General features: G+C 41.0%; 4 non-coding genes across 4 annotated transcripts; 2 read left to right on the forward strand and 2 right to left on the reverse strand.

Annotated features, from left to right (window-relative positions):
- Positions 1-10,165: 10,165 nt before the first annotated feature.
- Positions 10,166-10,248, reverse strand: trnal-cag (transfer RNA leucine (anticodon CAG)). The gene has a single exon. It is a non-coding gene; the product is annotated as a tRNA-Leu (tRNA).
- A 1,695-nt stretch (positions 10,249-11,943) lies between these two features.
- Positions 11,944-12,016, forward strand: trnak-uuu (transfer RNA lysine (anticodon UUU)). The gene has a single exon. It is a non-coding gene; the product is annotated as a tRNA-Lys (tRNA).
- Positions 12,017-17,119: 5,103 nt separating this feature from the next.
- trnaa-agc (transfer RNA alanine (anticodon AGC)) lies at positions 17,120-17,192 on the forward strand. Its single transcript has one exon. It is a non-coding gene; the product is annotated as a tRNA-Ala (tRNA).
- Positions 17,193-23,073: 5,881 nt separating this feature from the next.
- Positions 23,074-23,156, reverse strand: trnal-cag (transfer RNA leucine (anticodon CAG)). Its single transcript has one exon. It is a non-coding gene; the product is annotated as a tRNA-Leu (tRNA).
- Positions 23,157-23,948: the final 792 nt, after the last annotated feature.

The following is a 23,948-nucleotide window of genomic DNA, read 5'->3' on the forward strand; positions in this document are numbered from 1 at the left end:
ACTACAAAGTGCTTCTATATGGTAAGTGGAGCTGATAAAATAGACAGTGAGTGTAGAAACAAGAAGGTGGTTTTAATGTTATGGTTGATTAGTGTAAACTCACACACTGCTGTATGTGCTTGCATGACTGTAGGACGCGTTTTCAGTGCATTACCGTAATATCCATAAAATGTGTCCTTGCGATTTCAGTGCAGAAAAGTTTGTGTAGAGACTGCAGCAGCGGATACTGTGTTTGTTTAGAAATTGTGGTCATACTTTTTTCAACAAGGTAAGTTTATTAAAATAAACGTTTTTTGTATATTAGCTTCTGGATATTTTCGGATGCTACGGACAAAACTGTGTTGTACTGCTATGATGATACGACTATGTTCCAAACTCTGTTAAGGCCTCAGCATACTTCATGCGGAAACGACGTTCGCCTGGCTTCGGCGACCAAAGTGACGTAATCGCGGAGAAAGCGAACAACCGCGGACGTCGCGCAGAGGCTTCGCTCGCCTTGTCGCGCACATGGAAGCTGGGCGAACTCCGCGGACAACGTCACTCCGCGACAACGCCTGTGATTGGTCGGTAAAAAGAGGCGTGCCATGTAAACAAACATGGACGAGTTTGAGGAGCGTTTGTCAGAACAGGTACGGCGGTATCGTCACCTTTACGATACCTCTTTAAGAGATTATAAAGACAGCCAAATCATTATGAATTCATGGAAAGAAATCGGAGAGACTCTTGGTAAAGATTCAAATTTTTGTCGCCAAAAATGGAAAAACCTCCGTGACAAATTTGTGAAAACAAAAAAACGAATGAAGGGTCGGAGTGGAGATGCCGGTGGCAACAAGACCCCTCCTTTATACACAGCTTTGTCCTGGTTATCTGGCTTCATTAAGCACCGTGAGACAGAGACAAACATGCCAAACTCCTCTGAGTCTGAGGTTAGTAATATTGTGTGTATATGCATGAATGTATGTATATATATACTATATATAATGTGTGTGTGTGTGTAGCCAGTTAATGTATAGTAGTTTGCTAACAATACTATATATATATATATATATATGTGTGTGTGTGTGTGTGTGTGTGTGTGATAAAGTTTATTTTACTGTGCAAGATGCTGAAAATATCTTGTAAAACTATGAAATATTTAAATTTATGTCATATGTGTTATTTTAAACATTTAATATACTTACCTAAAGGAAGATTAGTATTTACATTTAGCTACCATCCAGCTAATCATGTACTGGATAATATATATACAGTGTATCACAAAAGTGAGTACACCCCTCACATTTCTGCAGATATTTAAGTATATCTTTTCATGGGACAACACTGACAAAATGACACTTTGACACAATGAAAAGTAGTCTGTGTGCAGCTTATATAACAGTGTAAATTTATTCTTCCCTCAAAATAACTCAATATACAGCCATTAATGTCTAAACCACCGGCAACAAAAGTGAGTACACCCCTTAGTGAAAGTTCCTGAAGTGTCAATATTTTGTGTGGCCACCATTATTTCCCAGAACTGCCTTAACTTTCCTGGGCATGGAGTTTACCAGAGCTTCACAGGTTGCCACTGAAATGCTTTTCCACTCCTCCATGACGACATCACGGAGCTGGCGGATATTCGAGACTTTGCGCTCCTCCACCTTCCGCTTGAGGATGCCCCAAAGATGTTCTATTGGGTTTAGGTCTGGAGACATGCTTGGCCAGTCCATCACCTTTACCCTCAGCCTCTTCAATAAAGCAGTGGTCGTCTTAGAGGTGTGTTTGGGGTCATTATCATGCTGGAACACTGCCCTGCGACCCAGTTTCCGGAGGGAGGGGATCATGCTCTGCTTCAGTATTTCACAGTACATATTGGAGTTCATGTGTCCCTCAATGAAATGTAACTCCCCAACACCTGCTGCACTCATGCAACCCCAGACCATGGCATTCCCACCACCATGCTTGACTGTAGGCATGACACACTTATCTTTGTACTCCTCACCTGATTACCGCCACACATGCTTGAGACCATCTAAACCAAACAAATTAATCTTGGTCTCATCAGACCATAGGACATGGTTCCAGTAATCCATGTCCTTTGTTGACATGTCTTCAGCAAACTGTTTGCAGGCTTTCTTGTGTAGAGACTTCAGAAGAGGCTTCCTTCTGGGGTGACAGCCATGCAGACCAATTTGATGTAGTGTGCGGCGTATGGTCTGAGCACTGTCAGGCTGACCCCCCACCTTTTCAATCTCTGCAGCAATGCTGACAGCACTCCTGCGCCTATCTTTCAAAGACAGCAGTTGGATGTGACGCTGAGCACGTGCACTCAGCTTCTTTGGACGACCAACGCGAGGTCTGTTCTGAGTGGACCCTGCTCTTTTAAAACGCTGGATGATCTTGGCCACTGTGCTGCAGCTCAGTTTCAGGGTGTTGGCAATCTTCTTGTAGCCTTGGCCATCTTCATGTAGCGCAACAATTCGTCTTTTAAGATCCTCAGAGAGTTCTTTGCCATGAGGTGCCATGTTGGAACTTTCAGTGACCAGTATGAGAGAGTGTGAGAGCTGTACTACTAAATTGAACACACCTGCTCCCTATGCACACCTGAGACCTAGTAACACTAACAAATCACATGACATTTTGGAGGGAAAATGACAAGCAGTGCTCAATTTGGACATTTAGGGGTGTAGTCTCTTAGGGGTGTACTCACTTTTGTTGCCGGTGGTTTAGACATTAATGGCTGTATATTGGGTTATTTTGAGGGAAGAATAAATTTACACTGTTATATAAGCTGCACACAGACTACTTTTCATTGTGTCAAAGTGTCATTTTGTCAGTGTTGTCCCATGAAAAGATATACTTAAATATCTGCAGAAATGTGAGGGGTGTACTCACTTTTGTGATACACTGTATATATAGCTTTCTGCTAAGATGAACAGTAATGTGAATACTCTGATGATAAATTAGTAGCTGTGAAATAATCTTTTTCCTTTCCCAATAGAAAAACAAAGAAGAGGAAGCATCAGATCTCCTTGAAAACTCCATGCCACAATCTGACCCACCTTGTGAAATGACAATAAACTTTGAAGATTTTGACAGCCCACTACTGACACCTCCAACAGCTACACCCTCAGCATCAATCTCCTTGCCCAGTGCACCATCCACTTCCTCTGAAGCATCCTCTGATATTTCAGAGGAGAAAAAAGAGAACCAACAAAGACATAAAAGAAAAAGAGACTCCTCTGAGGGCTTTAGCATAAAAAACATTACAGAGATGCTTGATAAGCGACGGGCAGAAAGAGATGCACAGTTTGAGAAAGTCCTGAAAAGTAATGATAGTTTTTCTCGTTATGTCCAGCATGTAGCTGATTTTATGCGGTCCCTACCCCCAGAGGTGTGCTGCGACTTTAAATTTAAATTGCAGAATCTCATGTTTGAGACAGAAAAACAAGTCCTGGCCACCAAACCTACGTGAAGTGAGCTTGGGTGGCATTCATAAGCTGTTCTGAATGTTAATTTGCACTAACTGTTCAAATGTTAAACACTTCGATGGGTACAAAAATTCAAGTCAGGAAATGTTTAAAAGATTTTATTTATGTTAGATTACAGTTGAACGGATGTACATTGTACAACATTACTTACTTTTGTTAAAATAAATATGACCTTGGAAGCAAATTTTGTCTCTTACATTTCTAAATTATAAGCAATATCTAGCAAAATTTACATAAAACATTTAAGAATAGTTTACACATCAATAATTGAAGATTATTGATGTGTAGCTTTGACAGGTTACATTGAATTTTTTTTCACTCTTGATTAAGTGCACCTTTGTTGATGATGGCATCCTGCCAGGGCACAGATCCATGGGCTGAACAGAAGAATTGTGCCAAGGTATTTCGTGTGCCAATGGCTGCTCTGCTAGCTCGGGTACCTGACAATCTTCCTGGGTCCTGAAGGTTGTTGTCCCCCTCTATCAGTCTCCTCCACTCTCCAGGCTGTGTGTTTCCAGATGCAGTAGGTATGTCTGCAAAATTTGGTGGAATGTATGATGTGGAGAGTGTGTTGGTTGCATCGGTGCATGTCAGGTAATTATGCAGTGCAACACATGCTTTCACAATGTCCACTGCTTTTTCAGGAGCACACTCAATTGGCCGCCCAAGTATTCGCCACCTTGCAGCCAAAATTCCAAATGCATTTTCAATAACTCGCCGTGCCCGAGAATGCCTGTAATTGTAAATTCTTTGCTCCTTCATTAAACAGGATCCTGTGAAATGTAAAACGATAAATGACATTCAGAAATATAGCTAGTATACCTGCAACACCAACATAACATGAGTATTTAAAATTACCACTGCTTTTGTGCAATTACTTGGAAATATGTTAATTCAAGTATATGATAAAACAACTGTACTACTTAAACAATATATAGACTTGTGTAAAGCTGTAGTGTCCTATTGGTGTACATGACAAATGAAATATTTAGATTTTAGTACTTACCTGGATAAGGACGCATAAGGTTGACATGCAAAGGAAATGCTGCATCCCCCACAAACACATATGGGGAGGTGACCTGGCAACCAGGCAAGGGAGATGAAGTTGGCAGTCCTAATTTTCCTTGCAAGAGTTTTGATCCAAATTCACTCTCTTGAAAAACTCCTCCATCACTCTCTCGCCCATAAGCACCAACATCCACCATAGTAAATTTGTACCTGGCATTACATGCTGCCAGCAGCACAATGGAATGCGTGCCTTTGTAATTAAAGTAATCGCTACCAGCTCCAGGTGGGGCTCGTATTTGCACATGCTTGCCGTCAACTGATCCAACACAATTGGGGTAATTCCATAAACTCCAAAACTCTTGGGCTATATCCGCCCACTGTGTCGGCTTTGGAAACTCCACGAAATCCTCAAGAGCATGCCAAATAGCTTTGCACATTTCAGATACGACAGCACGTACGGTCGATGGACCCAGTTTATAGCTTTCTGCGGCACTTTGCTGAGTGCAACCGCTGGCAAGAATTCGTAAAGTCACGGCAAGTCTTTCTGCCAAGTCTACCGGGGATCTATGCGTTCTTGCATGTTTTACGTGGGGAGCAAGTCGGCTCAGTAAGCTGTCAAAACGACTTGCACACATCCTGAAGTAAGAAAAGTGCGTCTCCTCGTCAATGTATCTCATCGGTTTTACCAACATTATAAACTCTCCGTCGTCAACCCTCGATCTGTTCAAAGGTCTCACGTACCACCTGCGCCTTTCTCTTTTCTTCTTATAAAGACAAAGCAGCAAAAACAGTTCTTCCTCTGCTTCTTCTTCTAGCATGTTTTTATATGCCTCCAACACCTCGCACGTCGCCATTTTCGGTAGTCATGGAAACCTAACATTCACAGCTGTGGAGCAGACGCGACAGGCAAAGCGAAACCGCTAGAAGTATGCCAGCTTGTAAGCTCGCGAAGGCGCGTTCGGCTTCGTGCGACGTTCGCGAACTTGGCTTCGCTTGAAGTATGCTGAGTGCTTTAGACTCTTCCACCACCGTTAGCGCTTCTCTCAGTTAGTTCAGCTCATTAAATATATTATCCACAGTATCGCTTACTTTTACAAACCCAATTCCAACAATGTTTAGACAGAAGAGAAAATGTCAATGTAAATAGACAGCAGTTTGTAAAAGATGTTATTTATATTCTAGCATACAAACATACATCGCTCCAAAATATGAATGAACGTTTCAACCAGGGTTGCCAGATTGCGCATTTCAAAGGCCGCCAAAATGCATGGAAAACCGCCCAACATACTCACGAAAAACAGCCGATAATCAGCGCTTAAACAATATTAAACCAGTTAAACATGATCTACTACTGCTGATATCTCACAAATCAGTGATTATAAATTATTAATGTCATTTGAAATAATGAATGGCATTTGCAATAATAAAAAACTAAGACTAAGAAGTCTTAAGAAGTGTTTCTTTAGGGTTTTTTGTGTTCTTGCTAGAACTGTTTCTACTTGAAGAACCCTTTAGTATAATTCAAGGTTATTTGCTAACTCAATTAGATTTTTAAAGATTATTTTATTTTGCCACATATAAATGCACATAACATTTAAGGACTGGAAAACTATCGTGCAACTGATACAGGAAAAAAGGAAAAAGGTGAAAGAAAGGAATCTGTTTGTAATCTACCTGCTAAATTCTCCTCCTGAGATGTTTTTCTTTGTGTGTGTAAGCAGCAACATACTTCAGCTAAAACTTTATATAATCGCCTTCAAGAGAGCCGAAACAGAAATAAATTTTTTTTATATTAATTGAATTTCTACAGGACAACATATGTTAAAGTTTGTAATTTAAGTCACATGCTTGTGAGGATTAAAGCAAGTTCCAGATCCTGGATAGTTCAGTCGGTAGAACATCAGACTTTTAATCTGAGGGTCCAGGGTTCAAGTCCCTGTTCGGGCGAGTTGCTATAGGTAAGAGGTAATGTCCCGTACTACATGGTTTATTTAGAATGATGAAGAATTTGTACCTTGTGAGATATTTCTAAGTAAAATAGCATGTACTTGATCAGCTTGAGATAATAGCAAACTGTATGTGTAACATGTTCTCCACACCAATTAGTTGTTTTAAACAGACAGTAGTAAATATAGGACCGTTTAAATCTATATTTATGTGCAGCGTAATAATGCACTGAGTTTTAGATATTAATACCCACATATTTTATGTTGAATTACATGCATCATAATTTCAGTTCTTGCTTCACAGAGCCGCTTTGTTATTGCACTGCACTAAACAGTTGGTATATCCTGCACTATTTTGGCCCCTACATAATGCAGCATCAACCCTTAATTCAGTCTGTCAGTGGTACAAAGACAGTTACGATTTGGTTCAGTTCGTCGTAAAGGCTGCGATAAACGTGAGTACGTGAGCTTAAACACGTTGAACCCCCACTTTATAATGCAGCATCAATGATCTGTTAGTACATTACAATTTACAAAGGGTAAAGGAGAGTTCTTTATAAGGGGAATTAGCTCAAATGGTAGAGCGCTTGCTTCGCATGCGAGAGGTAGTGGGATCGATGCCCGCATTCTCCAATGCAGAAACATTATGATCATTTAAAGGCAACACGTAATATGAGACTCGTTGCGTCATTGCTCACTGAAACGCTGCGTCAAAAATGAGGTCAGTTTACACTCTATTTTCATTCATCGTTTAGTTTAAACACCTTTATTATTTTTTTAAATTGACAAACATGCAATAACTTTGAAACAAACTTGAAACAAATCTTTTCACATTATTATGTATGGTAGAGGGTTAAAGATGTAAATCTGTATAAAGCATGAGCTGTCAGAAGTGAGATTCAAACCCACGCCTAAATGAGAGACTGTGACCTGAACGCAGCACCTTAGACCGCATCCTGACTAGCTTGGGTAACGTTGACACCACATCATATATCAATAGAAAGGGAGCCCCATATGAGCACTCCAACTGACCAAATAATGTGTATTAGGTTAGGGCCAGTGATAGCTCAGTGGTTAAGGTACTGCACTAGTAAACAGAAGATTGCCGGTTCAAGCCCAGCCACCACCAAGTTGCCACTGTTGGGTCCCTGAGCAAGGCCCTTAACCCTCAGTGTGTAAGTCCTTTTGGGTAAAAGCGTATGCTGAAAATGTAAATGTTTTCTCTGGTATGAGTTTATTAGGTACAGCCTTCTTGTTGGGTTTTTAACTGACTGGATTATGTGTTAATAACTCAAACCCTGTTTGTGCTGGTTGTAAGGCTATTCAATCGATCACTAGATGGCATAATATGAATACAGTTAGAAAGTAAAATGATGTCACATGCTGACCTGTGTGGAATACAACTAATGTATGTAGTACTAAGAAGTGTTTCTTAAGGGTTTTTTTGGTGTTCTTGCTGGAACTGTTCTACAGGACAACATATGTTAAAGTTTGTAATTTAAGTCACATCCTTGTGAGGATTAAAGCAGCTTGCAGAGCCCAGGTAGCTCAGTCGGTAGAGCATCAGACTTTTAATCTGAGGGTCCAGGGTTCAAGTCCCTGTTCGGGAGAGTTGTTTCTTACTGTGTTGGGTAAGCGATAATGTCCCGTACTTCATGGTTTAATCAAAAAGTTGAAGAATTTGTACTTTGTGAGATGTTATTAAGTGAAATATTATGTACCTGATAAGCTTGAAATAATAGCACACTGCATGTGTAACATGTTCTCCACACTGACTAGTTGTACGCCCAGCTGTCTCAAACAGACTGTAGTAAATAGAGGACAGTTTGTAAATATTACAGTTTGTTGGGCTTATAGTCGTCAGGATCTCCTGGACCTGGGATTCCGCTGTGAAAGGATTATTTCATCGGACTATCACAGCTTTCACGATATACCGGGAGAAATAGTCAGGACTCCGGGGTCTCCCAGGAGGAAACGTAAACAAAGGAAACAGAAGCATGGCTGCAGGGCCGGCCCGCTAGCACGGCTAAAGAGACAACCGTTTAAACTGCCGCTCCCCAGCATTTTCCTCTCAAATGCCAGATCCATAATAAACATGATCGACGAACTGAGGCTACAGTTTGCTGATAATATCTGTCTTCGGAACTGCAGCGTTGCGATAATTACAGAGACCTAGCTGCAGCCCACCATACCGGACTCGGCTATCGAGTTAGCATGCTACACGGCTCACCGCTACGACAGAAACGGCGACTCCGGTAAGAGCAGAGGAGGGGGATTATGCATCTACATAAACAACAGCTGGTGCAAAGATGCAAAGACTGTAGACAGCCATTGTTCCCCGGATTTGGAATATTTAACTGTTAAATGCAGACCATTCTATCTACCTCGCGAGTTCACTGTCGCTATGGTAACGGCCGTATACATACCACCCGATGCTAATGCTAACCGGGCTCTGGGTGAGCTACACAACGCATTAAGTAACCAACAGAACTCATATCCCGACGCAGTGCACATAGTAGCGGGGGATTTCAACCATGCCGAATTAAAAACAGTACTCCCAAAATTTGAACAGCACATTAAGTGTGCAACTAGGGTGCAAACACACTGGACAAAGTTTACAGCAACATCAGGAAAGGCTATAGGACAAACCCCTTACCACATCTGGGTCTGTCAGACCATATTTCCATGCTGTTGATCCCTGCATACACACCCTGCAGGAAGAGAATTCCACCAGCCACAAGGACTGTAAAAACATGGCCAGAGGGGGCATCACATCAGCTTCAGGACTGTTTTGAGAGCACAGATTGGAGTGTTTTTGAACATCAGGACCTGGAGGTATACACCACGTCGGTGCTCTCATACATCAACTTCTGCGTTGAAAATGTCACTGTGGACAAACGTATTCGGGCATATTCCAATCAAAAACCCTGGATGACCAAAGAAGTACAGGTCCTGCTGAGACAACGTGACATCGCTTTTAGGTCTGGAGATGGTGTGCAGTACGGAGCCGCTAGAGCTGACCTGAAGAGAGGCATCAGGGAGGCCAAGATGGAGTACAAAAGGGAGATCGAGAACCATTTTGAAACCAACAACACTAGGCAAATGTGGCAGGGAGTCCAGCATCTCACCAACTACAAGTCCAGCAACATCACGATGGCTGAGGACGACCCGGCGCTTGTGGAGGAGCTGAACCACTTCTTCGCACGCTTCGAGGTGGAAAGTTCAGAGGCAGCAGCAGCCCCATCAACCGTGGTGCAGGAACATGAGGTGAGGTGCACACTGAGAGCGGTGAACCCCAGAAAGGCTGCTGGACCAGACAGAGTGACCGGGAGGGTCCTCAAAGAGTGTGCGGATCAGTTAGCTGGGATTTTTACAAAGATATTCAATGCTTCACTGTCCCAGTCCTTCATCAGACAGTTTTTACTTAGGGAAAAAAGTAAACATCTAGTAGACAATGTACTTTACATACATTTAAATAATGTGAAAATTTCAATTGTAAAATACTGCTGTAACAATGTAAATAGACGCTGAATAAACATACTTTATGATCAGGATGAATACACGATTAAATTTCTCAAATTTTTAGAGATCAAAAACCAGGGTCCTGGCATCCATGTGGATGTTACTTTGACACATACCACCTACCTCAGCATCGTTGCAGACCGTATACACCCTTTGACGAAAACTGTATTCCCTGATGGCTGTTGACTCTAAAGAAGTAACTTTGTATGAAGCTTGAGATGTCAGAAGTGGGATTCGAACCCACGCCTCCAGGGGAGACTGCGACCTGAACGCAGCGCCTTAGACCGCTCGGCCATCCTGACATGCTTGCAAGTTCTTAATGCCAATTACCAACAACACCCCCACATGGCCAAAGATTTGTACAAAGTGCTGAATCTTTTCACATTATTATGTATCTTAGAGGGTTAAAGACATAAATTTGTATGAAGCACTAGCAGTCAGAAGTGGGATTCAAACCCACACCTCCATGGGACACTGTGACCTGAACTCAGCGTTTTAGACCGCATCCTGACTAGCTTGGGTACCATCACCACCACCCTCGCCCCACACGGACTAATATTTGTACGAACTGCTTAATCTTTTCACATTATTATGTATGGTAAATGTACTGAATGTAACCCATTTGCTGCACTGTACACTTTGTCACTAGGTTGTAAATCATATATCAATTGAAAGGGAGCCCCATATGAGATCTCCAACTGACCAAATAATGATTTTGGGTGGACCATTCTTAGCACTGTACGGCACTAGCATGTTAGGGTGTGTTTTCTCTGGTATGAATGTATTAGGTACAGCCTTCTTGTTGGGTTTTTAACTGACTGGATTATTTGTTAAGAACTCAAACCCTGTTTGTGCTTGTTGTAGGCTATTCAATCGACCATTAGATGGCATAATATGAATACAGTTAATATTGCGTTAGACTCAAGCAATAGAACACGAGAGGGAGTGTGTTATCGCGAATAACATCACGGCTGTGTTATTCGCGATAACACACGACCTCAAGTGTTCTATTGCTTTTATACAACAGTTTTTACAAAATAAAGAAAGAAAATAAATCAAAGAAGCCCTAAATTTCATAATAAATATGCTTTAATATTGAGAATACCTTCCGCCAAAAAGTAGTTCCACAACGAATATAAAGTTTAACACTACAAAGCAGACATCCCAAGTTGCAAAAACTCCTTTCAGGGAGGTAAGAACAACAAGAAGAAAAAGGCAAGAACCTCCGAAAAAAAAAAAAAAAAAAAAAAAACCTCTTGCACACACCAAAGGATATTGGTGATAACAGAACTTTTAGGAGCTGCTAACTGGGCTATTGAACTAACTGTTCGCGTTACAAACACATTAATGTTCCCTACATAGTGCACTAGATTGTATATCAGATAACGGATTTAAAACGCGATCGGGAAAAAGGTCTGTGTCGCCTGCGTGCGCGTTTGTGTGCATGAAGCTTGTCGTTACTGGCAACGCGTCAGCGGAGTAATACAGTTGTGGTGTGAAAAGGCTGTGCTGTTATCACGAATATCAGCACGGTTAGAACGCTTCTCAACCAATCAGATTGTAAGGAACTAACTGTTGTATAAAGTAAAACGATGTCTGTTTCTATCACAGTTTCATCGCATGCTGACCTCTAGAATACAACTGATGTATGTAGCACTAAGAAGTGTTTCTTAAGGGTTCTTTTTGTGTTCTTGGTAGAACTGTTTCTACTTGAAGAACCCTTTAGTATAATTTAAGGTTCTTTGCTAACTCAGTTTGAGTTTTATGGATTTTTTTTTCTCTTGCCACATATAAATGCACATAACATTTTAATGACTGGAAAACAATCGTGCAATTGATACAGGAAAAAAGGAAAAAGGTGAAAGAAAGGAATCTGTTTGTAATCTACCTGCAAATTTCTCCTCCCGAGATGTTTTTCTTTGTGTGTGTAAGCAGCAACATACTTCACTTAAAACTTTATATAATCGCCTTCAAGAGAGACAGCACGGATCTTTACAGCCCGGGTAGCTCAGTCGGTAGAGCATCAGACTTTTAATCTGAGGGTCCAGGGTTCAAGTCCCTGTTCGGGCGAGTTGTTTCTTACTGCATTAGGTAAGCGGTAATGTCCCATACTACATGGTTTATTCAGAAAGTTGAAGAATTTGTACTTTGTGAGATATTATTAAGTGAAATATCATGTACTTGATCAGCTTGAAATAATTGCACACTGTATGTGCAACATGTTCTCCACCCCAACTAGTTGTAAGCCCAGCTGTTTCAAACAGACTGTAGTAATTGCACTACATTAAACAGTTGGTATATCCTGCACTATCGTGGCCCTTACATAATGCAGCATCAACACTTTGTTAGAACATTACAATTTACAAAGGGTCCTTCGTAAGGGGAATTAGCTTATATGGTAGAGCGCTTGCTTAGCATGCGAGAGGTAGCAGGATCTATGCCCGCATTCTCCAGTGTACAAACATTGTGATAATTTAATGGCATCATGTAATACGAAAGTCAATGCCTCATTGCTCACTGAAGCTATATTTTTTCAGATTGTTATGTATGGTAGAGGGTTAAAGATGTAAATTTGTGTATAGCATGCGCTGTCAGAAGTGGGATTTGAACCCACGCCTCCAGGGGAGACTGTGACATGAACGCAACACCTTAGACCGCATCCTGACTAGCTTGGGTACCGTTGACACCACACCATATATCAATAGAAAGGGAGCCCCATATGAGCACTCCAACTGACCAAATAATGATTTTGGACCATTTGTGAACCATTATTAGCACTGTAACGCCACTAGCATGTTAGGGTGTGTTTTCTCTGGTATGAGTGTATTAGGTACAGCCTTCTTGTTGGGTTTTTAACTGACTGGATTATGTGTTAAGAACTCAAACCCTGTTTGTGCTCGTTGTAGGCTATTCAATCGATCACTAGATGGCATAATATGAATACAGTTAGAAAGTAAAACGATGTCGCATGCTGACCTGTGTGGAATACAACTAATGTATGTAGTACTAAGAAGTGTTTCTTAAAGGTTTTTTTGGTGTTCTTGCTGGAACTGTTCTACAGGACAACATATGTTAAAGTTTGTAATTTAAGTCACATCCTTGTGAGGATTAAAGCAGCTTGCAGAGCCTGGATAGCTCAGTCGGTAGAGCATCAGACTTTTAATCTAAAAGTTGTTTATTACTGCATTAGGTAAGCGGTAATGTCCTGTACTACATGCTGTATTTACAAAGTTGAAGAATTTGTACTTTGTGAGATGTTATTAAGTGAAATATCATGTACTTGATAAGCTTGAAATAATAGCACTCTGTGTGTGTAACATGTTCTCCACACCAACTAGTTGTTTCTAACAGACTGTAGTAAATAGAGGACAGTTTAAATCTATATTTATGTGTAGCCTAATAATGCGCTGAGTTTTAGATATTAATTCCCACATATTTTTTGTTGCCTTAAAGACTCACTTAAATCCTGATCTAATTTTTGATGCCGCGTTTCATTAAGCGATGCCGCAACGAGTTTCATATTACATGATACCCTTAAATAATCATAATGTATCTGCACTGGAGAATGCAGGCATCGATCCCGCTACCTCTCGCATGCTAAGCGAGCGCTCTACCATTTGAGCTAATTCCCCTTATGATGCTCCTTTGTTCCCATTTTGAAGGTTGTGATATTGCTTTAAGCTTAATTTTTCTTTTTCATGTAATAACTGATATTTTACTGGATCTCTGCTGATATCTTGTGGGCCATATTGACTAATCAGTGAAAATTATTGCGCTGCCTTGTATAATAAAACCATTTTGCTTATTTAGCTTTAATTAGCTTTAATTATTAAACAGTTAATAAGATAGTGATGGTGAAACTAATAACCTGTTTTTACCATCACTAAGTGTCTTTACCATCACAACAAGTTATGTGTTGGTAATGACATGTTGAGGTAATGACAGTTTTTACTTAGGGATGCACTGTGCGATTGACTATAAGATCGTGATCCATGTATTGGGCACCCCTGATGTAAAACAACTGTACTTTTGGTAACCCCTTTTGGAGTCTTTCCAAGAAATTGCTCCTGATAACTTTTATTGTTTATTGAAACACAACATTTCCATCACAGATCTGCTTCAAACTTAGGGAGATCCGCTGTCAGAACTCGGACAGTCTTTATGTTCAAGTCTAGATTTAAAACATGTTTATTTACTCAGGCTGTTGATTGGTCTTTTCAAACTAAACAAGCAAACCTAGTTATGCTGTGTTTATTTACTCAGACTGTTGATTGGTCTTTTCAAACTAAACAAGCAAACCTAGTTATGCTGTAATAGTTAGGGGTGCTGGAGTCTAAACCTGTAAAACTCTCTGATATTTTACTCCTAACGATTTCACATTGTAACAACATCTTCTGTTGTTTTAACCCGAGGTGGTTCTGACGGAAACCTGTTCACCCTCTCAAGGTTAAAGACTGCAGTGCCAACAATGCTGCTCCTACTAGATGTGACGGACACCTGGCGTGTTTGCACCAAAAATGTCCAGAATGTACAACAGACTTTATCACAGACTGGACTGAACAATGAAGAACTTACATTATTTTTTTGCTGGTTACAACTTTCAGTTCAATTTAATTTTGTGTTTGTATGATTTGTGTAAATCCTTTTTATTTAAAGTATCCTCCAGGCCACCCAAGAAGGATGGGTCCCTGCTGAGTCTGGTTCCTCTCAAGGTTTCTTCCTGAGTTTTTCTCTGCCACAGTCGCCCTTCGGCCTGGATTCTGTAAAGTTGCTTTGAGACAATGTTCATTGGAAAAAGCGCTATATAAATAAATTTGACTTGACATGTGTCCGAGATCTCTAACTCAAGCACCGTTTATGCAATCCATTTGAGTAGTACTGTATTTTATAGAGTACATCCTGAGCTTTTTATTAATGTCACATTTGTGGGTGTGTGGCAAGCAGCTCATGAACTTTCTTTTAAAAATGGCTGCCATGTCATATTTCACATTTCATGGAAATAAGCAAAGTAAGAGATCAGTTTCGTTCAATATGAGTCGTAACTTCAGTTTATAAAGATTACAGAAATGTACAGCAATTTTAACCCTTTCTCAACAAAACATTTATCCAATGTCCTTTGTTGTGGACAGCAGGACTTACTACACCCGGTTTTTAGCCTATTTCTATACAAGGAAGCAGAGAGCTGAGTAAGGCAGAAAATATTTTATGGAACAGATTTATGCAGGAAATTCAGGTGGTGGTGTGTTAGTGTGTGTTGTGCTGGTATGACTGGATAAGACACAGCAGTGCTGCTAGACTGAGAATAGTCCACCAACCAAAAACATCCAGCCATCAGCACCCAGTGGGAAGCGTCCTATGTCCACTGATGAAGGTCTAGAAGATGACCAACTCAAACAGCAGCAATAGATGAGCGATCGTTTCTGACTTTACATCTACAAGGTGGACCAACTAGGTAGGACTGTCTAATAGAGTGGACACGGTATTTAAAAACTCCAGCAGCACTGCTGTGTCTGATCCACTCATGCCAGCACAACACACACTAACACACCACCACCATGTCAGTGTCACTGCAGTACTGAGAATGATCCACCATCCAAATAATACCTGCTCTGTGGTGGTCCTGTCAATAATTGTAGAACTACAAAGTGCTTCTATATGGTAAGTGGAGCTGATAAAATAGACAGTGAGTGTAGAAACAAGGAGGTGGTTTTAATGTTACGGCTGATTAGTGTAAACTCACACACTGCTGTATGTGCTTGCATGACTGTAGGACGCGTTTTCAGTGCATTACCGTAATATCCATAAAATGTGTCCTTGCGATTTCAGTGCAGAAAAGTTTGTGTAGAGACTGCAGCAGCGGATACTGTGTTTGTTTAGAAATTGTGGTTATACGCGCTTCTCTCAGTTAGTTCAGCTCATTAAATATATTATCCACAGTATCGCTTACTTTTACAAACCCAATTTCAAGGTTTAGACAGAGGGGAAAATGTCAATGTAAATAGACAGCAGTTTGTAAAAGATGTTATTTATATTCTAGCATACAAACATACATCGCTCCAAAATATGAATAAACGCTTCAGCCAGGGTTGCCAGATTGCGCATTTCAAAGTCCACCAAAATGCATGGAAAACCGCCCAACATACTCATGAAAAACAGCCGATAATCAGCGCTTAAACAATATTAAACCAGTTAAACGTGATCTACTACTGCTGATATCTCACAAATCAATGATTATAAATGATTAATGGCATTTGAAATAATGAATGGCATTTGAAATAATAAAAAACTAAGACTAAGAAGTCTTAAGAAGTGTTTCTTTAGGGTTTTTTGTGTTCTTGGTAGAACTTTCTACTTGAAGAACTATTTAGTATAATTCAAGGTTCTTTGCTAACTCAATTTGATTTTTATGGATTTTTTATGGCGCATAACATTTAAGAACTGAAAAACAATCGTGCAATTGATACAGGGAAAAGGTGAAAGAAAGGAATCTGTTTGTAATCTACCTGCAAAATTCTCCTCCAGAGATGTTTTTCTTTGTGTGTGTAAACAGCAACAGCCTTCACCTAAAACTTTATATAATCGCCTTCAAGAGAGCCGAAACAGGTATAAAACATTTTATATTAATTGAAGTTCTACGGGACAACGTATGTTTAAGTTTGTAATTCAAGTCACATGCTTGTGAGGATTAAAGCAGGTTGCAGAGCCTGGATAGCTCAGTCGATAGAGCATCAGACTTTTAATCTGAGGGTCCAGGGTTCAAGTCCCTGTTCAGGCGAGTCGTTTATTACTGCATTATGTCCCATACTACATGGTTTTGTTTAGAAGGTTGAAGAATTTGTACTTTGTGAGATGTTTCTAAGTGAAATAGCATGTACTTGATCAGCTTGAAATAATAGCACACTGTATGTGTAACATGTTCTTCACACCAACTAGATACAGACTGTAGTAAATAGAGGACAGTTTAAATCTATATTTATGTGCAGCCTAATAATGCACTGAGTTTTAGATATTAATAGGCACATATTTTATGTTAAATTACATACATAATATTTTCAGTTCTTGCACTGCACTAAACAGTTGGTATATCCTGCACTATTTTGGCCCTTACATAATGCAGCATCAACACTCTGCCCTGTTAGTACATTACAAAGGGTAAAGGTGGTTTGTTCGTCAGGGGAATTAGCTCAAATGGTAGAGCGCTCGCTTAGCATGCGAGAGGTAGCGGGATCGATGCCCGCATTCTCCAGTACAGAAACATTATGATTATTTAAGGGCATCACATAATATGAAACTCGTTGCGTCATTGCTTACTGAAACACAGCATCCTAAAGGCTGAGATGAATGTTTTAAATGAAGTGAGTCTGTGATGGTTTAAAAGCAACACATAATATAGAAAAGAGTACATGAGCTGAAACACTTGAAGGCAAAACGAAATATGAACTCGTTGCGTCATTGCTCACTGAAACGCAGCATCAAAAATCAGGTCAGTCTAGGTTCGACTACTGGCTGACTTGGTTACCTTATGGCTTTTTGGTCTCTCTATGGGTATGGGAAGTGGTCTTTATTGTAGCGTAAAAGAGAGATTTGCATGTAATTATTTTTTTTTATAATTAATAACTTCACGAGGCACAACCAACATTTACTTGTTTGGTTAGGCTAAATTGTTTCAAAAAACCTAATTCATAACATATCAGTCCCTTTCTGTTGGGGTAAGTACATAAAGCCGATTATTTTTCTCACCGAGGTAATTAAAACCACAGCGCTAAGTTTTGAATCGTTGTAATGTTTCTTAAACTAACAAAACATAACACATACAATGCAGTGGCGGCTGCTGGTCTTTCAAAGAGGGGAAGCTCGTTGTCGGCTTACATCATAAAATTTGTCAATTTATTTATACTTAAATTCTGCCCTCCGTTCCTTTTCAAGAAAATGGCCTGTGATCCTATCGTACCAAGTAGGCGTCTTTTCCAGGGACTTGACCAGTGTCCTGAAACAAATACTATGAGTGTGTATTATTTACACAGTGAACAACGGAAATGGTCAAGAAAGAAATGGTTTATCTTTCGACTTCACTCGCAAAATCCGTGATGGGACTGAAGCTCCCAGTGATTAAGTGACGTGTCGATCTCAAAATAGCTGTCAATCAAAACGGGATTCAGCCATTCGACTGATCCTCCAATCATCTTGCAGAAGCTCAGCGTCCAGACCTGCCCACAGCTCCATTCACCCCCAGAGACGCTCAGCGTCCGGGAGCGGGACAAAATCGTGGCATTTATCCAATGACCGGCGAGTTTCGAAGCAATGAAAAAAAAACGTTCCATGCAGCCCCATTGAAGTGAAGAGACGCTCAGCTTCTACGGGCAAATGCATTCACGCTACGGGAGTTAACAAAATCAAGTCAGTCGATTTGTGATAAGTAGCTGATTCTGAACGAACTCGTCTTCGAGATGAACGTGTTCTAACGCATTTGTAGTCAATGAAATGTTAACACAACTGTACATATTTGACTATTTAATTTTTGACATTTTAGTCTTAGAGAAATCGCCACTGATACAATGACAGTTAAAAAGTAAATGGCATAACTAAGTGGTAATGATAGAAGTATAAATCTGTAGGCGAACTATAACATAAAATTAGCATATGATTGAATGGTAGGTGGAAACCAGAGATTTAGAGCCTGATTGAAGCGTTGCTATTGTAACCCATATGAAATATGGAGCTACTAAAACCTCAAAAGTCCTTTAAGAGGTGTAGTTACTTGTCGTCCCCAAAAGAGGGCGCAGTGGTAGAAAAAGACTTTACCTTCATTAGTTTTTCCCTTTTTGGCTTGAGAGATCTTGAGAGGTTGCTGCAGACCAGCTGAGCAATAATCGGTACAAAATACTACATAATGGTTTCAAATATTGACTTTTAGCATATATTAGAGCTAATGGACTGGATTTTTTTTTTTTACCAGAATTCCAGCTATGAACGTGAGGGAGGCGGTTTTCTGTCAAGTAATAAGTGTTTGAAACTTCCGTGAGTTTGTTCTGATAGCCTAGCTAGCTTCTGTAAAGGGAGAGTCCACCTTTCTTTTGAGTTCATACGCTTTTCATTAGAAATGGAAGGAATAAAAAACCAATTGGAGTTATGAGAATGTTCTTTAATGCTTGTGGAAATGATTTAAAAGTATAGCTATGCTAATCGCTAGCTAGAATTACTAATAGCGTGGTGGAGCCGCAAAGGCACAGTGCACATATTCTGTTAAGTCATTCAGTTTGGTTAGATTGATACATCTTAATTATTTACAGCACAACTGTGCTATGATTGAACATATTTTGGTTATCATAATGTACATATTAATGGAGTTTAGTGATGGTTCAATTCAAATTCATGTTAAAGGGATAATTGCACATGTTACAGCTAAAAAGTTGGAAAAGAGTAGTAATTCATTAGTCAGTGCTAAAATACCAATACTGAAGTGATGTATAGTAATTCCTTACATGTTAAATGTCAATGTTGCTGTGATGTATGAATGTTAATTAATCATTTGTAGTCAAGGTGCATCCTTAGTTTTTGTACATGTCATAAGATGTTCTGAAATGAAGAAAATAACTTAGAGATCTCATTTTAGGGAACATAAAAGAATAGGAGCATTCATTGTTCTGCACTATCTGTGTAGATTGGTTTTTCTTAGACGCACAGAAAAACTTGGAGAATTGTGATGGCGAGCCCAGCCCTGTGAAACTGTTGATGGTCGTAGAAGCGGTGTGGCCTACCGTTAAGACTGTTTACAGAAGACTCCGGATATATCAGAGTTTTTGCCCAGGACCAGATAAGAACCTACTCACACTATTTACTCTACCTGGGTAAAACAGCCATAGGAAAATACCTTTAATACACACATTCAAGGACTAGAACTTAATTTTTGAATCTATACCTCTTTAAATATAAGGAGTGGTATTGAATTGAAGATCTCTTAACATAATTCCTATTTGTAAGAGCTTATTTATTTCTTTATTTCTAAGGTTTTTTTGCAGCGCTATATGTGATATTTCATTGCTTGTATGGCAATAAATGTGTTAGCTGTTTAACTTCACCTTAACATCTCTCATGATTTCAAGGTATACTGCTAATCGAACCTAGTTAAATGTTAGTGCCTTTTTGTTACTGTTATTAGCAAGCTTAGGTGCTACACTATCAATTATTAGTAGAAACGAATTAAACAGGGTAGCGAAGCCAACAATTCACCGTGAGCACCTGAAAAACGTGTACCTGTCCGCTGAAGGAAAACTGCAGGGGAGTGTCCAGAGCCGAATCACCTCAACGTCGGTCGGTTTCTCTGTTCAGGCCCTGATTTATGGAGAAATAGCTTTGTCTGCCAGCAGAACTAATCCCAGGCGCCGCGACACAGCGACCGTTGGTTCAAAAGTGTTTAAATCGTACTGAAGCGCTTCCCTTTCTTTGTCTTTGCCAGTGCTGTGCCTTGCAGTTTCCCATACGGTCCAGCGGTCAGGATTCCTGGTTTTTACCTAGACGGCCCATGTTCGACTCCCGGTATGGGAATTGGTCTAAGCAGTGGTGCAATGGATAACGTGTCTGACTATGGATCAGAAGATTATAGGTTCCACTCCTGGCTGGCTCGGTTACCTTATGGCTTTTTTTTGTCTCTCTAACTCCTTGTGTGTGGTTCTCTGTACCCCAGATCCAATAATGCAGGTCTTGTCAAGGTGACAAAGGCTTGTCAGAGTGGAAAGAAGTGGCTGATGCTGGCGTCAACCGGTGTAGAGCCTTGCGGTTTCCCATATGGTCTAGTCAGGATTCCTGGTTTTCACCCAGGCGGCCCGGGTTCACCTCCTGGTGTGGGAATTGGTCTTTATGATTGGACTCGAGCAAAACTTTGCCTAATAGTTCCTTGGTGCCTTGTTGCTGTAGCTCAAGCAGCTTGTTCTGTTGGAACTATGACTGCGGTCTACCAGGGAGCAGGAAGTGTCTGATGCTGGCACCAGCCGATACTGAGCCTTGTAGTTTCCTATATGGTCAGGATTCCTGGTTTTTACCCAGGCGGCCCTGATTCGACTCCTGCTATGGGAATTGGACTTGAGCAAAACTCTGCGTGTTAGTTCCTCGGCGCCTTGTTGCTGTAGCTCAAGCACATTGTTCTGTTGGAACTATGACTGCAGTCTATCAGGGGGCAGCAGACGTGAGGCACCGCTGGCAGACTGCAGGGAAGCCGTGATCGTATAGTGGTTAGTACTCTGCGTTGTGGCCGCAGCAAATCCGGGTCACGGCACTGTCTTTTTGTATGCCGTGCTTCGAAGGTTTTTATTCTCTCTTCAGTCAAGAGACAGAAATGAGGCCGGAGTTTCAGGAAAGTCACCACCGCAGACTCACAGGTGCCAGAAGTTCCCATATGGTCTAGCGGTCAGAATTCCTGGTTTTCTCCCGACTCGAGCAAAACTTTGCCTGTTCGTTTCTCGTCGCCTTGTTGCTGTAGCTCAAGCAGCTTGTTCTGTTGGAACTATGACTGCAGTCTATCAGGAAGCAGTTGACGTGAGCCACCAGTGGCAGACCGCTGGGAAGCCGTGGCCGCAGCAACCCCGGTTCGAATCCGGATCACGGCACTGTCTTTTTGTATGCCGTGCTTCGAAGGTTTCTATTCTCTTTCAATTTTTTTCTCTCTAACTCCTTGTGTATGGCTCTCTGTATCCCAGATCCAACAATGCAGGTCTTGTCAAGGTGACAAAGACTTGGCAGAGCGGAATGAAGTGGCTGATGCTGGCGTCAGCCGGTGCTGAGCCTTGCAGTTTCCCATATGGTCTAACGGTCAGGATTCCTGGTTTTCACCCAGGTGGCCTGGGTTTGACTCCCGGAATGGGAATTGGTCTTTATGATTGGACTCGAGCAAAACTTTGCCTATTAGTTCCTCGGCGCCTTGTTGCTGTGGCTCAAGCAGCTTGCAGTTCAAATCTTAGGCCATGTGGGGGTGTTGAGGAAAATTGGCATTGGTAACGTGCAAGCAAGTCAGGATGGTTCAGCTCGCAGTCTCCCCTGGAGCCGTGGGTTCGAATTCCCATTCTGACAGCTCATGCTTTATACCTTCAAAATGGGATCAAAGATGCAAAGGCACGTAAGCTATTACAGTTACATATAATCACAAACACCCCCCCCCCCCAACCATCAAAAAGAAAACCCTTCAGCAGCACTGCAACAAGAACAGAAGAATCTCCTACAAGTCCAACAAAATCAAAGAGAATGCACTTCATAAAAGACCTCATCCTCAAATATGGCTGCATGTTGGCACTGTCGGCTGACTGAGACTTTTTGAACTGCACTAAACATTTGGTATATCCTGCACTATTTTGGCCCTTATATAAAGCAGCATCAACCCTTAAGTCCATCTGTCAGTGGTACAGACAGTTATGCAGCATTAACGCTCTGCTCTGTCAGTACATTACAATTTGCAAAGGGTAAAGTGAGTTCATAGTAGAGGGAATTAGCTCAAATGGTAGAGCGCTCGCTTAGCATGCAAGAAGTAGTGGGATCGATTCCCGCATTCTCCAATGCAGAAACATTATGATCATTTAAGGCATCACGTAATATGAAACTTGTTGCGTCATTGCTCACTGAAACACAGCATCAAAATTTACAATGTTACAACGACATTTACGCTCAATTTTCACTCAAATCATTTTTTAATTTTTTTTTTAGATTTTTAAAAAATCATTTTTGATTTTGAAATTGACAAACACGCAATAACTTGTAATTTATGTCTCGGAGTTTTATCTGAAACGACTTTTTTTTTTTTTAAGTACGTGACGTTTTGTTGGTTTTTCATCTGGTGAACTGCTGATCTTTTTTCAGTTTGTCCTAAAAGCTGGGATGAACGTTTTAAATAAACTGAGTTTGTGATGGTATAAAAGCACCACATAATATAGAAAAGAGTACGTGAGATTAAACACGTTGCACTCTTACTTAATGCAGCATCAACGCTCTGTTAATCCATTAAAATTTACAAAGGGTAAAGGATGTTTTTGTAATAGAAAACTAAGACAAACTAGGACTAAGATTTGTACGAACTGTTATATCTTTTCACATTATTATGTATGGTAGAGGGTTAATGACATAAATTTGTATAAAGTATGTGCTGTCAGAAGTGGGATTCGAACCCACGCCTCCAGGGGAGACTGCGACCTGAACGCAGCGCCTTAGACCGCTCGGCCATCCTGACTTGCCACGGTAGGAATAAAACCATCCTCACCCCACACCACGTACTAAGATTTGTACGACCTCCTTAATCTGTAACCCATTTGCTGCACTGTACACTTTGTCACTAGGCTGTAAACCATATAGCAATAGAAAGAGAGCCCCATATGAGATCTCCAACTGACCAAATAATGTTTTTTGGGTGGACCAAAAAACAAAATGTTTTTTGTTTTGTCTCTCTAACTCCTTGTGTGTGGTTCTCTGTACCCCAGATCCAATAATGCAGGTCTTGTCAAGGTGACAAAGGCTTGTCAGAGTGGAAAGAAGTGGCTGATGCTGGCGTCAACCGGTGTAGAGCCTTGCGGTTTCCCATATGGTCTAGTCAGGATTCCTGGTTTTCACCCAGGCGGCCCGGGTTCACCTCCTGGTGTGGGAATTGGTCTTTATGATTGGACTCGAGCAAAACTTTGCCTAATAGTTCCTTGGTGCCTTGTTGCTGTAGCTCAAGCAGCTTGTTCTGTTGGAACTATGACTGCGGTCTACCAGGGAGCAGGAAGTGTCTGATGCTGGCACCAGCCGATACTGAGCCTTGTAGTTTCCTATATGGTCAGGATTCCTGGTTTTTACCCAGGCGGCCCTGATTCGACTCCTGCTATGGGAATTGGACTTGAGCAAAACTCTGCGTGTTAGTTCCTCGGCGCCTTGTTGCTGTAGCTCAAGCACATTGTTCTGTTGGAACTATGACTGCAGTCTATCAGGGGGCAGCAGTCGTGAGGCACCGCTGGCAGACTGCAGGGAAGCCGTGATCGTATAGTGG

Source organism: Trichomycterus rosablanca, chromosome 10 (genome assembly GCF_030014385.1).
Source record: "Trichomycterus rosablanca isolate fTriRos1 chromosome 10, fTriRos1.hap1, whole genome shotgun sequence".
In the NCBI taxonomy this organism is placed as follows: domain Eukaryota; kingdom Metazoa; phylum Chordata; class Actinopteri; order Siluriformes; family Trichomycteridae; genus Trichomycterus; species Trichomycterus rosablanca.